Source organism: Ambystoma mexicanum, chromosome 7q, assembly GCF_040938575.1.
Source record: "Ambystoma mexicanum isolate Mex_15411 chromosome 7q, UKY_AmexF1_1, whole genome shotgun sequence".
In the NCBI taxonomy this organism is placed as follows: Eukaryota; Metazoa; Chordata; class Amphibia; order Caudata; family Ambystomatidae; genus Ambystoma; species Ambystoma mexicanum.
Genome location: NC_090941.1, coordinates 1,127,225,083 through 1,127,237,101, shown reverse-complemented (window position 1 = coordinate 1,127,237,101; position 12,019 = coordinate 1,127,225,083). Strand labels below are relative to the sequence as shown.

The window sequence follows — 12,019 nt, the reverse complement described above, 5'->3', positions numbered from 1 at the left end:
TTATCTCATGTAGTACCGTACCTTAAATATAGTTAGAATAACACATGCAAAATCCACCACTGTAAAAAATAATTAACTGAAAACAAAGACACTAAAAATGAACTATTCACTTTAACCCCTTAACTGCTTAACTGCTGAGCTTTAATCAAGTCTATGGAAAAGGACAATCATACCCGTGCACCAACGTGATGATGTGAATGGAACCATATCATAGGTCATACAGCAGAGTTTTTAGAGTAGTATATCGTACTTATCTTGGGGACCCCAGCGTGACAGCCTTTTAGTCTATGCAGCTACAGGATTAGATGATAGGGGCTTGGGGACCTCAGAGTGACAGCCTTGTAGACTATGCTACAGGAGTAAATGAGAGGGGCTTGGGGACTTGGGTGACAGCCTTGTAGAGGATGCTACAGGATTAGATGATAGGGGCTTGGGGACCTCAGGGTGACAGCCTTGTAGTCTATGCAGCTACAAGATTAGATGATAGGGGCTTGGGGACCCCAGCGTGACAGCCTTGTAGTCTATGCAGCTACAGGATTTGATGATAGGGGCTTGGGGACTTCAGGCTGACAGCCTTGTAGACGATGCAGCAGGATTTGATGATAGGGACTTGGGGACTTCAGGGTGACAGCCTTGTAGACGATGCAGCAGGATTTGATGATAGGGACTTGGGGACTTCAGGGTGAAAGCCTTGTAGACGATGCAGCAGGATTTGATGATAGGGGCTTGGGGACTTCAGGGTGAAATCCTTGTAGACGATGCAGCAGGATTTGATGATAGGGGCTTGGGGACCTCAGCGTGACAGCCTTGTAAACGATGCAGCAGGATTTGATGATAGGAGCTTGGGGACTTCAAAGTGACAGCCTTGAAGACAATGCAGCAGGATTTGATGATAGGGGCTTGGGGATTCAGGCTGACAGCCTTGTAGAGGATGCAGCAGGATTAGATGATAGGGGCTTGGGGACTTCAGGGTGAAAGCCTTGTAGACGATGCCGCAGGATTTGATGATAGGGGCTTGGGGACTTCAGGGTGACAGCCTTGTAGACGATGCAGCAGCATTAGATTATAGGGACCTGGGGACCTCAGGTGACAGCCTTGTAGACTATGCAGCAGGATCAGATGATAGGGGCTTGGGGACTTCAGGGTCTCAGCCTTGTTAACTATGCAGCAGGATTTGATGATAGGGGCTTGGGGACTTCAGGGTGACAGCCTTGTAGACGATGCAGCAGGATTTGATTATGGGGGCTTGGGGACTTCAGGGTGAAAGCCTTGTAGACGATGCAGCAGGATTTGATGATAGGGGCTTGGGGACTTCAGGGTGAAAGCCTTGTAGACGATCCCTCAGGATTTGATGATAGGGGCTTGGGTACTTCAGGGTGACAGCCTTGTAGACGATGCAGCAGTATTAGATTATAGGGACCTGGGGACCTCAGGTGACAGCCTTGTAGACTATACAGCAGGATTAGATGATAGGGGCTTGGGGACTTCAGGGTCTCAGCCTTGTTAACTATGCAGCAGGATTTGATGATAGGGGCTTGGGGACTTCAGGGTGACAGCCTTGTAGACGATGCAGCAGGATTTGAGTATGGGGGCTTGGGGACTTCAGGGTGAAAGCCTTGTAGACGATGCAGCAGGATTTGATGATAGGGGCTTGGGGACCTGGGTGACAGCCTTGTAGAGGATGCAGCAGCAGGATTAGATAATAGGGGCTTGGGGACTTCAGGGTGACAGCCTTGTGGTCTATGCAGCTACATGATTAGATGATAGGGGCTTGGGGACCTCAGGGTGACAGCCTTGTAGTCTATGCAGCTACATGATTAGATGATAGGGGCTTGGGGACCTCAGGGTGACAGCCTTGTAGTCTATGCAGCTACAGGATTAGATGATAGGGGCTTGGGCAACTGAGGGTAACAGCCTTGTAGTCTATGCAGCTACAGGATTAGATGATAGGGGCTTGGGGACCTCAGGGTGACAGCCTTGTAGTCTATGCAGCTACAGGATTAGATGATAGGGGCTTGGGGACTTCAGGGTGACAGCCTTGTAGATGATGCAGCAGGATTAGATGATAGGGGCTTGGGGACTTCAGGGTTACAGCCTTGTGGATGATACAGCAGGATTAGATGATAGGGGCTTGGGGACTTCAGGGTGACAGCCTTGTAGACGATGCAGCAGGATTTTGTGATAGGGGATTGGGGACTTAAGGGTGATAGTCTGGTAGATGATGAAGCAGGATTTGATGATAGGGGATTGGGGACTTCAGGGTGACAGCCTTGTAGATGATGCAGCAGGATTACATGATAGGATCTTGGGGACCTCAGGTGACAGTGTTGTAGACTGTGCTACAGGATTAGATGATAGGGGGTTGGGGACTTCAGGGTGACAGCCTTGTGGTCTATGCAGCTACAAGATTAGATGATAGGGGCTTGGGGACCCCAGCGTGGCAGCCTTGTAGTCTATGCAGCTACAGTATTAGATGATAGGGGCTTGGGGACCTCAGGGTGTCAGCCTTGTAGTCTATGCAGCTACATGATTTAATGATAGGGGCTTGGGGACTTCAGGGTGACAGTCTTGTAGAGGATGCAGTAGGATTAGATGATAGGGGCTTTGGGACTTCAGGGTGATGGCCTTGTAGATGATGCAGCAGGATTAGAGGATAAGGGCTTGGGGACTTCAGGGTGACAGCCTTGTAGAGGATGCAGCAGGATTTGATGATAGGGGCTTGGGGACTTCAGGCTGACCTCCTTGTAGATGATGCAGCAGGATTTGATGATAGGGGCTTGGGGACCTCAGGCTGACCTCCTTGTAGATTATGCAGCAGGATTTGATGATAGGGGCTTAGGGACCTCAGGGTAACAGCCTTGTGGATCATACGGCAGGATGTGATGATAGGGGCTTGGGGACTTCAGGGTGACAGCCTTGTAGAGGATGCAGCAGGATTTGATGATAGGGGCATGGGCTCTTCAGAGTGACAGCCCTGTAGACGATGCAGCAGGATTTGATCATAGGGGCTTCGGGACTTCAGAGTGACAGCCTTGTAGATGATACAGCAGGATTTGATGATAGGGGCTTGGGGACTTCGGGGTCACATCCTTGTAGATGATGCAGCAGGATTTGATGATAGGGGCCTGGGGACTTCAGAGTGACAAACCTGTAGACGATGCAGCAGGATTAGATGATAGGGGCTTGGGGACTTCAGAGTGACAGCCTTGTAGATGATGCAGCAGGATTTGATAGGGGCTTGGGGACTTCAGGGTGACAGCCTTGTAGATGATGCAGCAGGATTTGATGATAGGGGTTTGGGGACTTCAGGGTGACAGCCTTGTAGATTATGCAGCAGGATTAGATGATAGGGGCTTAGTGACTTCAGGGTGACAGCCTTGTAGACTATGCTAAAAGGATTAGATGATAGGGGCTTGTGGACTTCAGGGTGACAGCCTTGTAGATGATGCAGCAGGATTTGATGATAGGGGCTTGGGGACTTCTTCAGGGTGACAGACTTGTAGAAGATGCAGCAGGATTTGATGGTAGGGGCTTGGGAACTTCAGGGTGACAGCCTTGTAGATGATGCAGCAGGATATGATGATAGGATCTTGGGGACCTCAGGTGACAGCGTTATAGACTATGCAGCTACAGGATTAGATGATAGGGGTTGGGGACTTCAGGGTGACAGCCTTGTAGTCTATGCAGCTACAGGATTAGATGATAGGGGTTTGGGGACCTAAGCGTGACAGCCTTGTAGTCTATGCAGCTACAGGATTAGATGATAGGGGCTTGGGGACCTCAGGGTGACAGCCTTGTAGTCTATGCAGTCTACAGGATTAGAGGATAGGGGCTTGGGGACCTCAGCGTGACAGCCTTGTAGTCTATGCAGCAGGATTTGATGATAGGGGCTTGGGGACTTCAGGGTGACAGCCTTGTAGAGGATGCAGCAGGATTAGATGATAGACGCTTGGGGGCTTCAGGGTGACAGCCTTGTAGTCGATGCAGCAGGATTTGAGGATAGGAGCTTTGGGACATCAGGGTGACAGCCTTGTAGAGGATGCAGGAGGATTAGATGATAGGGGCTTTGGGACTTCAGGGTGACGGCCTTGTAGATGATGCAGCAGGATGTGATGATAGGGGCTTGGGGACTTCTGGGTGACCTCCTTGTAGATCATGCAGCAGGATTTGATGATAGGGGCTTGGGGACTTCAGGGTGACCGCCTTGTAGATGATGGAGCAGGATGTGATGATAGGGGCTTGGGGACTTCAGGGTGACCACCTTGTAGATTATGGAGCAGGATGTGATGATAGCGGCTTGGGGACTTCATGGTCTCAGCCTTGTAGATGATGCAGCAGGATGTGATGATAGGGGCCTGGGGACTTCAGGGTTTCAGCCTTGTAGCTGATGGAGCAGGATGTGATGATAGGGGCTTGGGGACTTCAGGGTGAGCCTTGTAGGTGATGCAGAAGGATGTGATGATATGGGCTTGGGGACTTCAGGGTCTCAGCCTTGTAGATGATGGAGCAGGATGCGATGATGGGGGGCTTGGGGACCTCAGTGTGACAGCCTTGTAGATGATGCAGCAGGATTAGAAGATGGTATGGATTTGTAGCGGGAGCCGGCCAAGTTCGATGAGGGTTGGTGTGATGTGGTCGAATTTGCAGAATACTTTAATGAGTCTTGCTGCAGCATGCAGGGCGCAGCTCAGGGGGGCCAATGTAATTGGTAGAAGGCTTTCCAAAATGGCATCACCACCATGCAGGTAGGAGAAGACAAAGGCTTGCACAGCAGATCTGAATGTTTTTTCTGGGATGAAGGGTTAAATTGATATCAGGCTGTTGCTGTCTTTCTTGCTATGTGCTGTTTGAACGTGAGGTTTTTGTTGATGTTGAACCAAAGGGACTTGGCAGAGATTGCCAGTTGGGGTGTGAAGCCCTTGAGGTTCATAGCAGAGAGCCAAGTCTGGGTGTCAGGGTGTTCAGTCTTGTTGGTCAGCAGTAAGAATTCAGTCTTGGAGGGGTTGAGCTTCATGTAAGTACTGGACATCAAGGACTATATTGTTTGACAATTAGTTGTTTTTTAAGCCACAGGTTTAGGGTGCTGAGGGTACCAGAGCCCCAAACCCCATGTTAATTGGTCTGTTTGTAATTAATACTTTTTTTAACGTAGTTTTGCAACAGAATTATTTTTTATTGAAAGATAGAAGTATCAGAGGCTCATTTAAAAATTACTTTTATTTTAATATATTTTTATTTATTTATCGATTAATCAATAACGTTAATTTTTGAAAATAAGACACATTTCCATAAAAACATACAATTGTTAAAACACAATACATAACAATAGAAATATACAATATAACTGTACATTCCGATAAAATACACAGACAGCCTAAGACCATATTCCCATGTAATAGAAAGAGTAAGGATAACATACATGTTAACAAGAAGGATGCACATTTCGAGAAAAAACTTTAAGAATTCATTAAAATGTTCCTTTTGTGCCGTGCACGCCTCATTTATTAATTTATATAGCACACACTTTATCAACAAATGATAACAGAGAAATATAATTCAAATAAAAACATAAAATACAAGGGAGATTCAGGTAACAGAAAATAAGACCTAATCGCATCAGTGATGAAATAGATTCAATTTCTAGGAAAAAGGTTTATTTTCAGCAATTTTCTGAAATGAAGTAAAGAGGCTGCTATAGAAATACAGGTTGGAAGGGAATTCCAAAAGGTTTGCACGGTGATAGAAAAGGCCTGTTTTTTAGTTTGAGCGTTTCTCACCTTTGATATACAAAGTACCAAATTGTCTTTATTTCTGGTTTTTCGTTTCTACTTAAAATATACAACTTCTTGGAAAGATAAGCAGGTTGACCTAACCAAAGCGCTTTCAAAGTCAGACAGCCGAGGCAACCTGGGGGTGCGTGGATGAAATCTGCCTCCACGTGAACCTCTCTCCGAACGGTTCCTTGAAGCGGTCTGAGCCCCCACTTCAACCCCGCCACCCCAAGTGAGAGAGTGCAGGGGGGTGTCAGAACCTTTCCTGTATCAGCTGCCCCAGGAACGGAATAAATCAGTCCAGGAATCCCTGGGAACCAGCTGTGACAAGCGCTGGGGAAATCGAAAGTGGAATTTTGACCTGCAGAGGCCCAGCGTGGAGGGGGATAGAATGCCAGCGCGAGGGCTGGTGACGCTTACGAGGAGACCTGCAGCATGGCAGAATCAGTGGCGGGAGCTGGGGCAAAGTCCAGGTGGCCCGGGCTGCCTTTAACGACAAGTGCGCCGGTTGAAAAGCTCTCTCAGCAGGGACGCCGCATATTTGGAGGAGGGAGACAGCGAGAGAGAACAGCAGTGAGCCAGCGGGACTTTCAAAACCGAAGTTCCCGGTAGTGCGAGAGCGCACACTTGCTCCCGCCTGCCTACTATTGCGGTAAGGTGACGGAAGGACATAACAGACAGGATTGGGGACACACACCCCCAGTGGTGTGCAACGGGGGAGGGTGCTTGTGAACCACTACACGCAGAGGTGGCGAACACGGAGCACAAATCAATGAGCCACCATTGCCGAGGCACGGCACGCTCTCTGAAGAGCATAGACTTACCTGTGGTGCCTGCGAGTCTGAGTGGGACAGTTGGTGGCAGGGCCCCACACACCTGTGGACCCCATAGTGGCCTACAATTCAGGGGGGTACGCTGTGACGGCTGGGCACCAACATCACCTATCCAGAAGGAGGAGTGGCTGGGCCACAGCGTAGTTTGTGCTATGGCGCAGGGGCCCATGTGGAGGACCAGTACATAGTGTAAACCGGGGCACGCATCTGCACTGGAGAAGTGGACCCCTGACAAGAAGGAAAACAGCAGGGGCCCTGTGCCACTTGTAACGGTTTTGGATCAATCACCGTGGGGAGAGCGTGCTGCCTTGGGACTAACTTGGGAGCTCCTCAGGTTCGGGCCTGCTTATTCCGAATGATGTCCCTGTGTGGCCCATGTGGAGCGCAGCTCATCAAGGCGGCGGCCACCTTAGACAGCGGAGGGGGACTGTGGGGTGTGCGGTTGGCCGCACAACAGCCTGGCCCCAGATGTCCCAACCCCCCAAATACTAATACAGTGCACCTCTGCGTCAGAGCAACCCGCCATCCTTGTGGTATACCTCAGGTGACAGACACATACTAGGAGCACATCAAACAGGAGACATTAATACATCCAGGGAGGGTTGGGCCTCCAATCCTGGGTGTGTGTGCCCTCCTCCAAGGTCTTGAACAGAGGAATAACCGAGTCAACGACAGATGCAGCCCAGGGAGAGCGGAGGGAGTGCAAGGCCCACGATAGTTCATTTGTAAAGGGAAAGATCCCAAAGAGGGCTGATAACCTGGCATCGGCTGGGCACGGAGGAGAGACAAGCCATTCGAAAGGGCAGTGATCTGCTTACCCCTTATCTCGAACTGCTCCCTTGTGGTGTGGGCCTCCGATGTAGGAGTGCGTGCCCACCACAGGGGCAAAAGTGGTAACACCGAGGCCAATGAGAACATCGCACCGTAGGAGGAACTGTTGCAACAGAGGCATCAAAATTACTCAAAGGGGAGCAGTGTTGAACGGGGCGCACAGGGGACTACGCACAGGCATCATGAACGGGGTGCATGGAAATAAGGCAGAAGTTGGCAATTTACAAATATATACCAGAAGCAAGGTTGGAAAAAGAAGGACAGCGAGATTCAGCGCAATGACCTACGTAGTGTGGACTTGCCACGTCCTACAACAAATGGGACAGAGAAAGATTGTTTTTACAAGCACACTGCGCACACACACAGATTAGATTAAAGTTGGTGTATATTTAATCCACAGAACACGGTAGCCTGACACGTGTTTCGAGCAACATGCTCTTCTACTGAGGCTACAGGTTTGTGTACATGGGAGATAAACCAGTACAAGAAATGTAATATACATGTAAACGACCCAAGCAAGGAAGCAAAAAAACAAGTGGATGGTTAACACACCAAAACAATGTAAACATTGAAGGCAGGGGTTATCAGCCACATTATACAACAAACATACATGGTGTCAAGTAATACATTTGCAAAACAAAAAATCACAATTCGTAGGGAGAGGAACAATTTCATACAAACACCCAATGTCATGATGGAGTGTAAAAATAAAAGGAGGAAAGAGAAGTGTAGGGTTGAAGAGGGGTGAGAAAGAACAGAGAAGTGCGTTAGCAATGTTAATCAAGGTTGGTCACGCAGTTAGTTAGTCAATGAACGAAAACTGAGTTAGGTACCTGTTAATGGGGTACCCTTTGAATTGGAAGCTAGGCAGGAGAAAAGAAAAATAAATGATTGTGAAAAAAGGGGGGTATTTCCCCAGAGCGGGACATATTGTCGCGTGTAATAGCCTTGAACTGAACTTACCAGGGGTATGTATAGAAGCAAAAATATATAGAACTGCGGGCTCCACTGTAAAAATAACATACAGTGAATCAATGATAACTTTTAGAATAAGCGGTAAATTAAGTTGATGACATTTAAGTAATTGACAATAATAAGGCAGTAGCAAAATTCTACATACCTTAAGATGCTGTTGCAAGATCAAATTGAAAGCGAGTTCGCACTGAGACTGGATACACCCACCAAAATTGAAAACAAGCACAGGAGTGCGAGCCCAGCATGAGGAAGAACGAAAGAAGGGGATAAAAGGTAATTAGAGAGTGGTCAAAGGTGCGCGTCTAGCCGCTCATTAACAAGGTGCGTAGACCCTCTGAAGAGCTAGGGGTCTACGCGCAAGTACTATTCTTACCAGCGTCTCCGCTGTGTATGAGGACAGGAGATAGGCGTGCGCGGCTCCTACTTGCATTCATAGATGTGAGTCCGATCGTTGCAAAAAGGTCTGAGTGTCAGAAATAGGACGCCATCTTAGGTGAGTAAAACTTCAAAGTCTGAGAAGCGCTCACAGGCTGAAAGGGCAATTCACAGAGAGGTCTGAGTTTGCAAAGAAAAAGGAAAAACGGCGAAGGTGTTTTAATTAAGCAAGACAGCCTTACATAAAAAACCATGAAGCGTGGAGCAATATAAAGGTCTAGAATTAAAAAGGGAGGGGGAATGAAAGTCCCCCATCAAAGAATGTATGCGCATGTGAATAAGAGCGACGGCGGAATAAGGGCCATGATGCCCTTGAAAAGATGTAAGGAAATAAACAATTGTGAAAACGGCGCCTCAGCCAATGGGTGAATTGAATGCGAGAATGATAGTCTGCCACCCAAGTGGGTCGCGGGGACTAGTATGCACCGATGCATATGCCATTTAATCCCCACCTCATGTGGGAATGCTGAATTTCTAAAGTCTGAATAGACTGAAAACTAGTTGTGTGACCAACATTAAAATCAAAAGTGACAACCTAACTTGTTGTCCATGAGGCAATTTGCACATAAGGAACCACAATGAAGGCACAGTGCTCATAAGAATACAGATAATTCATGGTCTGTATTGAGACCGTGTGTTACAGTACGGTATTGGCAGATGAGGTGAGCCTCTAATTGTCTCAGTTTAAGGACTAAATTGCCCCCACGTTGTGGCAGGGTCACTTTCACCATCCCAGTAAATTTGATTTGCGCCTTGTCATCCATTTGATGAGTTTGTCGCCAATGTACCGACAGTGGGTACTTAGAATCTACCTGGGAAATGAATGCCAAGTGTTCCCTTATCCTGATCTTAAGCAGTCAAATTGTACTGCCAATATAGCACTGTCCACAAACTCATATAATGCAGTATACACAAAATTTAGTATTGCAATTAATAAAGGATTGAATTCTGTGAGTGCCCAAATGGCCAAAATCAATTGTGCAGGTTTCCTGTACATAGGCACACATAGAACATCCCCCACATTTCCGAAAACCTTTGTTGTCTGGTTGGTGTAACCAAGTAGTTTTTTGTTGTGGGTTGGACATGAAGGACGATGAGAGGATGCTCTTGAGGTTATTAGCCCTGGTGTAGATGAAGTTGGGCAAGTCATCTACCCAGGAACCAATATCTCTGTCGAGCTGTAAAATATGCCAGTGCTTGTTTACAATCTTGTACAGACTAGAACTATCTGCATTGTACCTGGTAATAAATTTCAATTTGTTACTGTGAGTACTATGGGGACGTACTTTCGGAGTAAGCAGATCCTCTCTCTTCATAGACTTAACCTCCCGTAGAGCCTTATCAAGTAGGCTACTGTCATAGCCTCTTGACAAGAAACAGTTGCGGATAAGTGCACATTCCGTAATGAAGTCCTTGTTTGAGGAGCAGTTACGTCTAGCACATACAAATTCTCCTTTCGGGATATTTTTTGTAACAGATTTCTTGTGGCAGCTGCTTGCATGTAAAACTGCATTAGCTGAGGTGGATTTGCGATCAGTCTTTGTTACAAATTTGTTGTCAGAAATACTAATGGATAAGTCCAAGAAATTGATATTGCTGAGGCTGAACGTATAGGTGAATTGAATCTCCCATGTGTTGGGATTAAGGTACGTCACAAAATCATTGAGGGAGTCCAAATTAGAACCACATCATCTATGTATCTTTTCCATGTGTGAATATACGGTAAGAACATAGCATTAGCAAAGGCATACAGTTGCTCGTAATGGTGCATGAATATATGAGCAAGGGCTGGAGCATAGTTAGCTCCCATTGCTATGCCAATCAGCTGTCTATAATAAGAATTGTTGAACAAGAACACATTATTGGAGAGTGCACATAACAGTAGTTCTTTGACCAGTTCTACATGCTCAAAAAAGGAGGCTGAATGTTCTCGGAAAATATAATCAACGCTGGCAGTGCGAACTCGCTTTCAATTAGTTCTTGCAACAGCATTTTAAGGTATGTAGAATTTTGCTACCGCCTTATTATTGTCAATTACTTAAATGTCATCAACTTAATTTACCGCTTATTCTAAAAGTTATCATTGATTCACTGTATGTTATTTCTACAGTGGAGCCCGCAGTTCTATATTATTTGCTTCTATACATACCCCTGGTAAGTTCAGTTCAAGGCTAGTACACGCGACAATATGTCCCGCTCTGGGGAAATAAGCCCCCTTTTTTCACAATCATTTATTTTTCTTTTCTCCTGCCTAGCTTCCAATTCAAAGGGTACCCATTAACAGGTACCTAACTCAGTTTTCGTTCATTGACTAACTAACTGTGTGACCAACCTTGATCAACATTGCTAATGCACTTCTCTGTTCTTTCTCACCCCTCTTCACCCCTACCCTTCTCTTTCCACCTTTTATTTTTATGCTCCATCATGACATTGGGTGTTTGTATGAAATTGTTCCTCTCCCTACGAATTGTGATATTTTGTTTTGCAAATGTATTACTTGACACCATGTATGTTTGTTGTATAATGTGGCTGATAACCCCTGCCTTCAATGTTTACATTGTTTCGGTGTGTTAACCATCCACTTGGTTTTTTGCTTCCTTGTTTGGGTCGTTTACATGTATATTAAATTTCTTGTACTGGTTTATCTCCCATGTACACAAACCTGTAGCCTCAGTAGAAGAGCATGTTGCTCGAAACACGTGTCAGGCTACTGTTTTTTGTGGATTAAATATACACCAACTTTAATCTAATCTGTGTGTGTGCGCAGTGTGTTTGTAAAAACAATCTTTCTCTACAAATATATACCACATCACCCCAGGTCAGAGACCACGCATATGCCTACCATGGCGACACCAGTGGAAGAATCAGTGACAACCAAGGGAGACATGGCAGCCCTGATGGAAGAAATAAGGAGCATGAGGGCGGACATTGGCGGCAGGGTCAACAAGATTACTCAGCGGATCGACAAGATGGAGGATAGACTAGAGGAAGTTTAAAACAACCAGACCTCACTGAGCACTCAGGAAACGCAAATGGATCAAAGGATAGCCGAAATGCAGAGTCGGGAAGAGGAATTCCGTCTCAAGATGGACGATTTGGAAAACAGCGAATGACAGAACAACCGGAGACTCTCTGGCATCCCAGACAAAGGAGAGTCAGAACGAGACTTGAATA

The 12,019-nt window shown here is 46.6% G+C and overlaps 1 protein-coding gene across 1 annotated transcript in view; it reads left to right on the top strand.

Moving 5' to 3' along the window:
• The window catches only part of LOC138528217 (extracellular calcium-sensing receptor-like), a 165,117-nt gene that overhangs the window by 108,010 nt on the left and 45,088 nt on the right, over window positions 1–12,019 (top strand). The gene's annotated exons all lie outside the window — the stretch shown is intronic.